Source organism: Chrysochloris asiatica, unplaced genomic scaffold (assembly GCF_000296735.1).
Source record: "Chrysochloris asiatica unplaced genomic scaffold, ChrAsi1.0 scaffold00074, whole genome shotgun sequence".
Classification (NCBI taxonomy): Eukaryota; Metazoa; Chordata; class Mammalia; order Afrosoricida; family Chrysochloridae; genus Chrysochloris; species Chrysochloris asiatica.
Window position 1 is genome coordinate 2531713 of NW_006408592.1, and position 12976 is coordinate 2544688.

At 39.1% G+C, this 12976-nt stretch overlaps 1 pseudogene; it reads right to left on the reverse strand.

The window, feature by feature from the left end:
* Positions 1-2447: 2447 nt before the first annotated feature.
* On the reverse strand, positions 2448-8293 carry LOC102836578 (annotated as a pseudogene).
* Positions 8294-12976: the final 4683 nt, after the last annotated feature.

Sequence of the window (12976 nt, forward strand, 5' to 3'; positions counted from 1 at the left end):
GTAAAATAAATTAGGATAAAATATTACATATCATTTAAAACAATTAGGAAGATGAAGAACATGAGGAAATACATGACAATTTAAAGTAAACACAAACAGGATCCTTGCTACATTTATGCAGTACACAGCTCAGTTTGCAAAAACCAAACATGCAGACATGCTGTCAGACCACAGCAACCCTGCCTAGGGGTCTGTGGAGCGGCTGGTGAGCCTGAACCGCCCACCCTGCAGTCTACCGTTGTCTCAGAGGTATGTTTTCCCTTTACTGAAGAAACACAATATAAAGCTGCTATAGTGACTATGGAGTCCTCTTGTATCACTGTAGGACAAGCACTGGACTGTAAGGTCAATTTGAACCTCAAACTGATGATTCATACCCACCAGCCGCTCCTTGGAAACCCACACAGGATCTGACCGGACAGCTCTCAACAACACATTGACTATACATTTAAAAATAGAAAGAAAAAAAAAATGACCATAAGTACAGAACAACTCTTTCAAAGGTGATCTTTGAAAATAATCGTTCCTGAGGGAGGCACACAGGGGCATTGACCTGAAGTCAGTCTGTCCCTCCCAAGAAAGACCATGCTTGAAGGAAGGAACCTTCCTTTCAGGAGTAGGGAAAGTGCCAGGTCAGAAACATTTGTGGTCTAATTTCTCACTGATTTTATCAACAAGGCCTGAATCTGCCCACTATGAGCTCTTTTAGACAATACAAATGTTTCTACGTTTGAGGACATTTCACATTCAAGATTTACTATTGGAAAAATTCAAAACCACAGCTATCTTCTTATAACAAAGCAGTTCTCAATTGTTGTTAAGTGCTGTCGAGTCGGTTCCGACCCATAGCAACCCTGTATAGGATTTCCGAGGAGTAGCTGGTGAGCTTAAACTGCCGACCTTGCAGTTCAAAAGGCTTTGCAGTCTCTGGCGCATTAACCCACAGCGCCACACTATTAGCAGTCACATAATTCCAAAAACTCACTGTCATCGAACCACTTCCAACTGGGAGCAATGCTACATCGGTTTATGAGGCTGTCCATCTTCCTGGGAGCAGAAAGCCTCATCTTTTTAAAAAAAAACATGTTAACGCTGTGAAACATGTGACATCAATAGTAAAGACCCCTGGGTGATATCTATGCGGAGTTACAGCTGACAGAGGATTACTTACAAAAACAGCAAATTTTAATAGAAAATGGAATAATTTTCTTTGAAGGGCTTTCCTTGTTAAAATGGGGCAAGATTCAACTTTCTATAATTGCCATAGGATAGAATAGAAAGACTTCCCTATAGGCCCTTCCATTTAGGGATAGAACTTTTTGACAATTTTCACGATGCCAATTATAACCTCCTAGGAGCTCTGGTAGCGTAGTGGTTACGAATCGGGCTGCGAACCTTGAGGTCAGCAGTTCGAAACTACCAGCTGTTCCACGGAAGAAAGATGCGGCTTTCTACTCCCGTCAAGATTTACAGCCTTGGAAACCCTGTACAGGGTCGCTATGTGTCGGAAACGACTCCACGGCACATCACAACAACAACAACAACAACAGGCTATCTGAGGTCTTGGCGTGGCGCTGTAGGTTAATGCACTGGACTGCAAAGTCGATTTGAACCACAAAATCAGTGGTTCAAACTCATCAGCTACTCCTTGGAAACCCTATACAGGGTCGCTATGAGTCGTAATCGACTCGACAGCATTTAACAACAGCAACAACAACAACAACAAAGGCTATCTGAACTCTGAAGAAAATATTCAATCAAAGATTAAATTCTACAAGGCATTTAATACTTTCATAGTTGCTGGTAACAAAAATTTAAACAATAAGATACAATATTCAATTGTGTTTATCAAACACTAAAATATGAAACATTTAAGAAATACTACAATGAAACAGCTTGTAATGTATTTTTTAAAAATGATTTATTGTTAATTATGTGATAGTTTACATGGGAGAACATTAGCTATATAGGAGCTCTGGTAGCGTAGTGGTTACCAATTGAACTGCGAACCTCAAGGTCAACAGTTCGAAACTACCAGCTGCTCCACCGGAGAAAGATGAGGCTTTCTACTCCCGTAAAGATTTACAGCCTCAGGAACCCTATGCAGGGTCGCTATGGGTTGGAACCGACTTGACGGCACTTAACAACAACACTATATACATATCGTTGCATTGCCATTGTTACAATCCCCTCCATGCATCATCAACTGACCAAATGGTACACCCCGCAAAGCCTGCTCCCTGGTCGTCATCACACAGCTCTCTCTTCTCTGTCGCTCTCCTCTCTCTCTTTCTCTCTCTCTCTGTCTAGAGTTTCAGCGGCTCAATCTCTCCATGTCATCGTCTCTGCCTGCATCTCTGACGTCACTGTTTCTCTGGGTAGGGTCTCACACTCGGCTCTTTTCCCTTCGTAATGTATTTTAAATCTCTACACTACTACAAAAATAGTCATAAAGAGTGTAAACTACTCAATATAATAATGTATTTTTTGCAAGTCATGTATCTTTCAGTTACATTCTCCCAGTTGATTATATTCCAAATCGCTTTTAGATAATCAGGTCTGACGTTTTTTATACTGAAGGTAGTACGCATGCTCCCACACATCAGTTCCACAGCAGTGGAATAAGACGTGTGGTTCCTTGTAATGGGTCCTAATTGGAACAAGCAGCAATATGTAAGAGTTCCCCTTCAGCCTCAGCCTGAACCTTGAACACCAACAGATACAGTCATTAACGTCTCCTTAAACTTGTCAAAGGACTCCTAGTCACATTTGGTGGCTTCCAGCAATTCCCGTTTGGTTTTATCACCACCATTAGAACTCTGGTTTGTCCAGAAAATGGTGTGATTGATACGGCCTCCACCATTGAACTTCAGGCCAGGCTGGAGAGCTACCTGGGTTGTAACATCACACTTTGCCAGTGCCTCTGTAGATGTCTCCTCCGTGGCTACCTGGGTTGTAACATCATCACACTTTGCCAGTGCCTCTGTAGATGTCTCCTTCGTGGCGTTCAAGTTATTCGCGTAGGTGGTGTGGTGTCTGCTGTGCTGCAGCTGCATGATGTGAGCGTTAATGTGAGGCTCCAGGGCGCCATAATCATAAGGTAAGTCGGGCAGGCTGTGCTTCTGCCTGGAGCCTAGCGCTCCCAGAGTTGGTATCAGCTTCGGGCTTGTGCTGCAAGCCGCCCACAACTTGGTACTGAGTCAACTAACTACCTTGCCATCCCCACCAAACCGGTACTGACGTTTATCTATTCATTTGTTGATGGGCACTTTGGTTGTTTGTATCTTTTTGATAGAGGATATTTTTAAATCATAAACTTTTCAATTAAAAAGGAGTATTTTGTGTATAGTTCTTTGCATCTAATTGATAATTAGTAAAGGCTGTTAACTGAATGACACTATATGCAAATAGATTTGTATATGTTTAGTTAAGATTGCCTGTCTTTTGAGAACTTGATTCAGGAAGGGACAGTATTGTTGATGCTTTACATAATTCTACTATACTCTGGGGGGTGTAACCATTTGGGGGTGCAACACCTTTACTTAGGGAATAAAAGACAGATGAGTCACCAAGAATTGCATTTTGTCATTGCTGTTAGTGTATAATAAATATCTTGGCTTATAGCCTATAACGTAGTTTGGATTTCTCTAATAAAATGAGAGGCAACACTAATCTGTAAAAAGCTGTTATATAAGTACTCCTGATGCTTAGCTTTAAATGGATAGATTTGCTTCAGCTGGTCTTTAAAAGTCATTTCGAGATAAACCAGAATGCAAAAAGTGGAGCAACATTTTACAACATAACGGAATTTTCTACTGAATTCTATCTGGTTAGCTAAACACTGGCTATGAATTTATTTTATTGAATATTTGAGTGGTCCTGTTTTTCCTGAATACTTTTCCTTAATCTCATAAATGCATTTTATGTATGAATACAAAGGAAGAAAAGTCATATAGCTCTGTACATTCTAAAAAGATGATTTCTTTATAAAAGGATGAGTATGGAGCCATTGTTAAGTAGGACATTTTTTATGTTGTGTAATTTGCTTTCTGTTGAAAACAAACCCTACTCCTTTTTTTCTTAAAAGAAATGATAGATAGTGGTTTCACTCATTGGTCTAATATTCAGACAGTCAGTACACTGAAATAATATCTTGCATGAATATCAACTAATTGCAGCAATAGAAGGGTCATGCTGAAGAATATTCAACACAAATGGATAATAACATTAAAAATAAATACTGTCATTACAGAATGCACTTTAATATTTATATGTGACTAGAAAACCAAACCTTTCTATAGATGGAAATCATGTTTTTAAAGATGAATATTATTCCGCCTTTATGGTTCTTCAATGTTCTACTGCTACTTTTAAGTGTTTCACCAATATTTTTTTTAGAAGTAGATTGTCAGCTCCTTCTTCCTATTTGTTATAGAGAACTGATCAAACAATATAACTAATATCATATAAAAGCAAAATTTTGCTGAAGATAATTAGAATACAACTGTGGAACTGGCCAAAATTGACATGGAATTGGCAGAAATTAGGCCAATTCAGAAGAGGACATGAAATGAGGATAGCACTGCTTATGCCAGATGGATCTTGGCTGAAAGCAGAGAATACCAGAAAGATGTTTACTTGTCTTTTACTGTTTATGCAAAGACATTCAACTGTGTGGTTTATAACAAGTTGTGGATAACATAATGAGGAATGGGAATTACAGAAAACTTAATTGTGGTCCTGTAGAACAAGAGACAGTTATTGGAAGAAAACAGAGAATACTATATAGTTAAAATCAAGAAATATATGCATCAGGGTTGTATCCTATCACCATATTTATTCAATTTGTATGTTGAGCACATATCTGAGAAGTTGGATTACATGACAAAGAATGTGGCATCAGAATTGGAGGAAGATTAATTAACAAGCTGTGATATGTTCCAAGTGGAGGACTTGGAACACTTACTGATGAAAATCACAGACTACAGTTTTCAGCATGAATTCACCTCAACATAAATACAACAGAAGACCTCACAACTGGACCAATAAGCAACATCATGATGGATGGAGAAAAAATTGAAGTTGTCAAGGATTTTGTTATACTTAGATCCACAATCAATACTTATAGAAGCAGCAGTCAAAAAATCAAATAATGTATTGCATTGAGCAAAACAGCAAAATACCACTTTTAGGTGTTAAAAAGCAAGATGGCACTTTGAGGACTAAGGTGCATATGACCCAAACCAGGGTATTTTCTATTGTCTCATTTGTATGCCGAAGCTGGACAATGAATAAAAAAGTCCAAAGAAGAGTAGATGCCTTTTCATTATGGTGTTAGCAAAGAATATTAAATATCCCATGCATTGCCATAAGAACCAACAAATCTGGCCTGGAAGAAGAACAACTAGAAACCTCTTTAGAAGTGAGGATGTAATCCTTTGGATAAGTGATTGGGAGGAATCAGTTTTTGGAGAAAGACATCATGCTTGGTAAAGTAGAGGATCATCAAAAAAGAGGAACACCCTCAGTGAGTCAGATTACATAGGGGCTGGATCAGTGGACTCAAACATAGCAACAATTTTGGGGTTAGTACAGGACTGAGCTCTGGTAGCGTAGTGGTTATGAATTGGGCTACTAACCTCAAGGTCAATGGTTCAAAATTACCAGCTGTTCTGCGGGAGAAAGACGAGGCTCTCTGCTCCCGTAAAGATTTACAGCCTCAGAAGCCCTGTACAGTGTTGCTGAGTTGGAACTGACTCCACAGCACATAACCACCACCACCACCACAGGACTGAGCAGTGTTTAATTCTGTTATACATAGGGTTGCTATGAGTTGGAATAGATTCAACAGCATCTAACAATAGTAACAAATTGGTCTATCATATGTTTTAAGAAATTAGTTGTGTTAACTGGTATATTGTTTGAGAACGAACTCTGTATAACTGTCACCAGTATTTTAGTACATAAAAGCATTTTAAAATGGGTTCTGTGGTAATGAAGTGGAAAGTGATAGCAAAGGTATTATACTTTGTGAAACATTTAAAATGCAACTATCTGGTTATGAAGTAATATATGCTCATTTTAGGAAAATATTTTAATGAAGAAAGTACAAGAAAACTATAAGAAAAACTTTGTCTCCTTTCAACATCTATGGGCCCAGCATTCTTTGGAGATTGCCATATGTCTTAGCATCAGTCTTCCCTTGGGTCTAGGAGGTTCTCAGCACAGGGACTCCAGATCCAATGGACATGCTCCACTCCCAGCTCTTCTTCCTTGGTGCTAGTCAGGCCCCTCTTTCTCTGCTTGCTGCACTCTGTTTTTATCTCTTGTAAGATGAAAGGTGATTCAGGCCGCACACCAGGAAGTCTCCACTTACATGAGATCAGGGCTGTGACCTGGTAAGATACACTGCTTTAAATATAAATAGCAGGGTAGCTGGTAAGCTTAGAGAATGATGAAGTTTAATGAATTTTCTTCCTTCTTGCTTCTAGAGTTCCAGTTCTCTTTCTTTTGTGTTTCTGTTTACCCATACTCTACAGTGGAAAAATGGAATTTATATGTTTTAAAAAGTCAACTCTCACTGTTCATTAAAGCACACATAAACAAACACATATAAAGCCTAAAATGGCAATATGCTACAAGCTGCACACTTTGATGTTAGGCTTAGAGTGACATCTTGTGGTAGTACTAAAGAACAAAAGTTATCCTGTGAATAATTAGTTTTATGTTGATTTTATTATCAACACGACTGAATTTGAGAGTAAGTGATTATAATTTCATGATATTTAAAAAATAATTTAGGTCTCTTTGATTTAGAGTTAGAAACATTTAGATTTTCAAGGTACTCTAGATTATTGGTTCATTTAGGTAATGAAGGAGCAAGATGGAACCTTTTTATTTTATAGTTCTCTTTCAGATGTTTGAAAGTTTGAAGACCTATGTAACGGCCATGGTGATTTATAAAAAAAAAAAACAAACTTAATAATATAGAAATTTATTTATTTAACACAAGTGTTTTTTGTTTTTATATTTTACTGAAAATTATGAATGCATTTTCATATACAATGAAAATAGCAAGGTATATTTATTTAACAGGTTTTGATTTAGCCTCATCTGATTCTGGTTAGCTTTGTTTACCTAATTTATTTCCTCTTGTTTCACAACAGGTTTGAGGGGAATTTTTTTTTGGAAAGACTTGGAACAGAATGATCACTAAAGTGATACTTTCTTTAAAACTCTATCAATAGTGACATCTCAGAAAAGTGCTTTTCCTGCTGTAGGGAGGCTGCTAAAGCTTCCCTGTATATTAGACATTATGTTAGGGTGAAATACTTTTCATTTCTGTAAGCTTGATATAGAATTATATTGATACTTGAGTTTATTGGCAATAGAGGTGATATAGCAGATGTGGGATATATTGGAATTTATTACTTCATTCTTGATGCCTTACCAGACCCCTTCCTAGCTTTAGCTGGTCCTTCTGTATGTCCCATAGCATTTTACTCATATTACTATAAAGCACTTACCAGGTTGCCTTATGATAAATTGAATTTATTTCTTTCCCCTCAATAGCATGTGAGTAGCTTTAGGGTAGAAGTCAATCCTATTGTAACCTGGCTATGTGGACCTTTAATAATGAATTTTATTTATTTTTCAGTTTTAGAAGGAACCCTAGTGGTGCAGTGGTTAAGTAATTGACTGTTGACCGAAAGGTCAGTAGTTTAAACTCCCTAGCCACTCCACAGGAGAAAGATGTGGCAGTCTGTTTGCTAATAATTTACAGCCTTGGAAACCTTGTAGGGTAATTCTACTCTGTCTATAGGTCACTGTAGCAATGGGTACAGTTGGGTTTATTCTGTCTTAAACAGTGTGTTAGACAGTAGGGATACTATTGTATTTTTACACAAATTATGCACACTTTATACATTTTTAGAATGTGCAGCCCCTGCATGTTATTTTCATAAGTGAGTAATACCAATATACTTTACATATTGATGACTTCAATTTCAATTTTTTTTCCTGTCCAACTGATTTAATGTTAAGTCTTTTTATCTTGGCGCATATTAATAAGGAGGCTTAGTTCCCAGCAGCAAAATCGCCAGCCTGTCCTCAAGTTTCTAAAGTACCCCTCTCCCAGCAGGATTCTTTCCCTGCTCTGCAAACCACTGTCTCCAGTATGGGAAGACATTGCTTCTGAATGGTGAGTCTTACCCCAGGAGGCATATAGGTTTGTGTACCCCAGGCTGGAGCGGCCACTCTGGGGGTAAGGCTCCCAGGCTACAGCCATTTGCATTCTGCCTTGTCATTTGCTTGGCCAGCTGCTCTGCTTGGACTGTTGGAATCTCCTACCTGTGTAGGTGCCTCAGGGTGAGCTTGAGAGTGAGCACATGGGGGTCCCATATCCCTGTCTCAGATGAGATGGGTAGGACTGGCTGCCCAGGGACCCCACGGGGCCAGGACAGTGTGTGTTGACACCTGCGCTGTCCTGCTGCCTGGCTTCATATGGGGCTGTAACCATAGGACCGAGGCCTGTGCAGACAGCAGCCTCCACCCACTGTGGGACCAGCCATGCAGAACTGTGGTAGTCCTCAGCCTGATACTCTGCCCTTCTCTGGCATGGTGTATCTTGGTGCAGATTGGCTACAAGGAGCTCCACCACTGTCAGGTCCGGCCTCAAACTGCCCTAGAGCAAATGAACAGACTCAGTTTTCATTTTCTGGTAACTGGGGCACTATTAAATGGAATCCATGTCTTCTTGACCAGGGCTTGTATCTTTATTATTGTTATTGTGAAGTGCTGTGGAGTTAGTTCTGACTTATATAGTGCCACTGCACTCCATATGTAGGTATGGCAGAAGATATTTCTTTGTATTTGTATGTACTGCAAATCTATCTAGGTGTATAGTAGAGCAGACAGAGGTCAAAGTTATGAAGACTTCTTAGCCATAACCAATGCTTTGAGGGAATGAACTATTGAGCTTGGAGGTTTAGGAGCACAATCTGAGGTGACATCTAAAAAAATTGGCATAGTCTATGAAGGAGCTTCAAAAAGTTTATGGAAAAATAGAAATAAAGTGTCATGGGATTTTTCCATGAAGCTTTTGACGCTCCCTTGCAGTTCACAAAGATAATGATCTACATTGTACTTTGGTTAGTAGCAACTGGAGTCTTAACAACTTGCTAGCAGCAATCTAAGATACACATTTTGGTGGTGTTTCCGTGTCGGGAACAAAGAAGAGTGAAGAAAATCAGAGATTCAAGCAAACAGTGTAAAGGTCTAATGGACCATGGGAACCACAGTCTCCACTACCCTGGGACAGAAGAAATAAATGGTGCCTGGCTATCTCTACTGACTATTCTAATAGTGATCACAATAAAAGATCCTGGACAGAGTGGCAGAAAAAAAAAAAAAAAAGTAAAATAAAATATAAAAAAGACCAGACTTACTGGCTTCATAAAGATTGTAGAACTCCTGTGAAATTGAACCTACCCCTAAGGATCAACTTTCAGTCCAACAATGTTGTTGTTGTTAAGTGCCATCGACACTTCACAACAAGGAGTGGCTGGTGATTTTGAAATGCTGACCATGTGGTTCAAACTGACCTTGTGGTCTAGTGCTGTGTCCTACAGTGCCACACCAGGGTTCCTATAAACAGACAGATCTATAAAGGAAATGACTCCTGCTGTGGCGCTGTGGGTTAATGCACCAGACTGCAAAGCCGTTTCAACTGCAGGCTTGGCGGTTCAAGCTCACCAGCTGCTCCTCAGAAACCCTATACAGGGTCGCTATGGATTGGAACTGACTCGATGGCACTTAACAACAAACAACAACAACAAAAAGAAACAGGAGTCCTGATGTGACATTGTAGGATAAGCACTGTATCATAAGGTCAATCTGAACCATAAAGTCAGCGGTTCAAACTCACCAGATGCTCCTTGGAAACTCTATACAGGGTTAGAGTTGGAACCAAGTCCACGGCACTTAACAACAACATACAGCAAATAAGAGGAAGACTTTCAACGAGATGAATTGACGTGACTTCAACAATGGGCTCAATCATAGAAACAGTCGTCAGGATGGTTCAGGGCTGGGCAGTATTTCTTTCTGTTATACACACGGTCACTGTTAGTTGAAACACATTGATGGCACCTAACTACAGCATACAGTGAACAACACCACAGGGAGGAATGCACTCCTTAGAACAGTCAACCATCTGAGCTCAAAAGAGTAACAAAGCTCAGAAGGCAGAAGGGGCCAGGAAAGAAGGATGAGGGGAAGTAGGGAACCCTGGGAGGAAATGGGAAGAGTGCTGTGGGGATTGCAACCAATACCATGAAACAAAATGTGTATAAATTGTTGAATGGAAAACTAATGTCCTCTGTAAACTTTCATTCAAACAACAATAAACAGCAAAACAACAACAGCAACAAAATAAAACAAAAAAAACCTACATAATTTCCCAGTAAAGTAATTCTAGTGTAATATTTATTTTAAAACAACATCTGAAAGCATCGTAGTTATCTTGACCTTAACTATTAATTACAGTGTGTCATTTTGGCCACCTGATCATAAGGTTATCAAAGGACTATTTATAGATTATAGTGGGTGTAGAGAGTGAAATTTATAGATTCACTTTAATTGGCTCTAATCCTCTAACGTGGTGGTGGTATGCCGTGGAGTTGGTTCAGACTCAGCGACTCTCTATAGGGTTTCCGAGGCTGGAAATCTATAGGAGCAGAAAAATCTCATCTTTCTCCTGTGGAACGGCTGGCAGGTTTGAACTACAGACCTTGAGCTTAGCAGCCTGATGTGTACCCACTATGCTACCAGAGCTCTTTAATCCTCTAACATAGAAGTTTAAAAAAGTGTGGTTCTTGTACCAGCAATATCAGTTTTACCTGGGAGCTTGGTTAGCATTGCAAATTCTTGGCCCTCATTCCAAATGTAATGAACCAGAAACTCTGAAAGTAGGGTGCAACAAACTTTTAATGAGCTTCCAAGATGGTTTTGAGACCTGCTAAAGTTTGAGAACATGTGTTCTAAATGTCTAGATAATAGGTCACTCAAGGAAAGTACAATAGCATGTAAATATTATTAATAACTTATAGAATATGACAGTTCCATTTCATCACCCTTGAGTTTTATGAAGATCTGATTTAATCTTTAACAAGTATAATGAGCAGTTATCATTTTGGGATGCACATGTCTCCAGTACTCTGCGAATCCATAAATTCATGATTACCATTGCTCTTATTGTTAAATGCTGTCGAGTCTGTTCCCACTTATAGCAACCCTGTATAGGGTTTCCAGGGAGTGGTTGGTGAGTTTGACCTGCTGATCTTGAGGTTCAAATTGACCTTGCAGTCCAGTGTTTTCCTACAGTGGCATACCAGGACTTTTGTAAGTTGGAACCAGTTGATGGCACCTAACAACAATGACCATTATGACATCTAATTTTCTTTTAAAAATACAATCGTGTATCTGAAACATGTAAATAATTGAACCTTTGGCTACTTAATGATAGTTGTATCTATGATACCATGAATAGTAGCTACATTGAGATGTTGGTCTTAGGCCATTAGCCAGGCTCACTCACTAGGTAAGTACTTGGTACCGCTCAAAATGTCAGAGCATGTGTTCCAGTAAAACAAACAAATGAAAATTGTCAGGGACCTTCAAATAAATCCTGACTGGTTAAAACAGTGAATGTTAAATTCTTTGATACTTAGGTCTTCTAAGGACTCCTGGTGTGGCACTGCAGGATCAGCACTGGACTGTGAACCATAAAGTAGGCAGTTCAAACTCACCAGTTGCTCCTTGGAAACCCTATACAGGGTTGCTATGTGTAGAACTGAGTTCTGGTGGTGGTGTAGGACTGCTAACCACAAATTTGGCAGTTCAAACCCATCCATTGTAGAAGTATGAGGCTTTCTGCTCCTGTGAATATGAACAGTCTCAAAAACCTTACATAAGGGTTGCTATGAATCAGAACTGACAGGATGGCATCTAACAACATCAAGGTCTACTAAATTCCTTTTTACTTGTTTATAATAGTATTTAAATAAAAACATGGCAGGTACTCCAGCTATTCAAATGTTATTGCTAAGTGCTGTAGAGTTAGTTCCGACTCATAGTGACCCAGTATAGGATTTTCAAGGAATGACTGGTAGGCTTGAACTGCTTACCTTGTGGTTCAAACTAACCTTGCAATCAAGTGCTAATCCTACAGCACCACACCAAGACTCTACTGTAAGAGAATAGTAATAATTAACAATATACTTATGAAATGTTTACCTATTTGACACATACATATGCTGATGTTGTTATGTACAATTGCGTCAGTACTGATTCATAGTGACCCTATGCATAACAAAATGAAACACTGCCTGGGTCCTGTGCCCACCGCTATGTTTGTGCCCATTGCTGTTGCCAATGTGCCAATTCAACTCCTTGGTAGTCTTCCTCTATTTCTCTGACCATCCACTTTACCAAACATGATATCCTTATCTATGGACAGGCCCATCCCCACAATATGTCAAAATATGAGAGACAAAGTCTGGCCATCCTGGCTTCCAAGGAGCATTCTTGTTGTACTTCCAATGCAAATTGGTTTGTTCTTTTGGCAGTCCATGGTACTTTTAATATTCTCCTCCAACACCATAACTCAAATGCATCAATTCTTCTACAGTCTTCCTTATTCGCTGTCTAACTTTCACATGCATATGAGATTATTGAAGCAACATCATTGCTCTTAAACATTTAAAATAGGTCTTGTATAGCAGATTTACCTAATGCAATACATTATTTTGATTTCTTGATTGCTGCTTCCATAAGTCTTTGACAACTTCAATCTTTTTACCATTGATATAGATGTTGTTAACTGGTCCATTGGTAAATATTTTGTTTTCATTACGTTGAGATGCAAACAATACCAAAGACTGTGGTTTTCGATCTTCATTGAGAAGGATGTTATGTC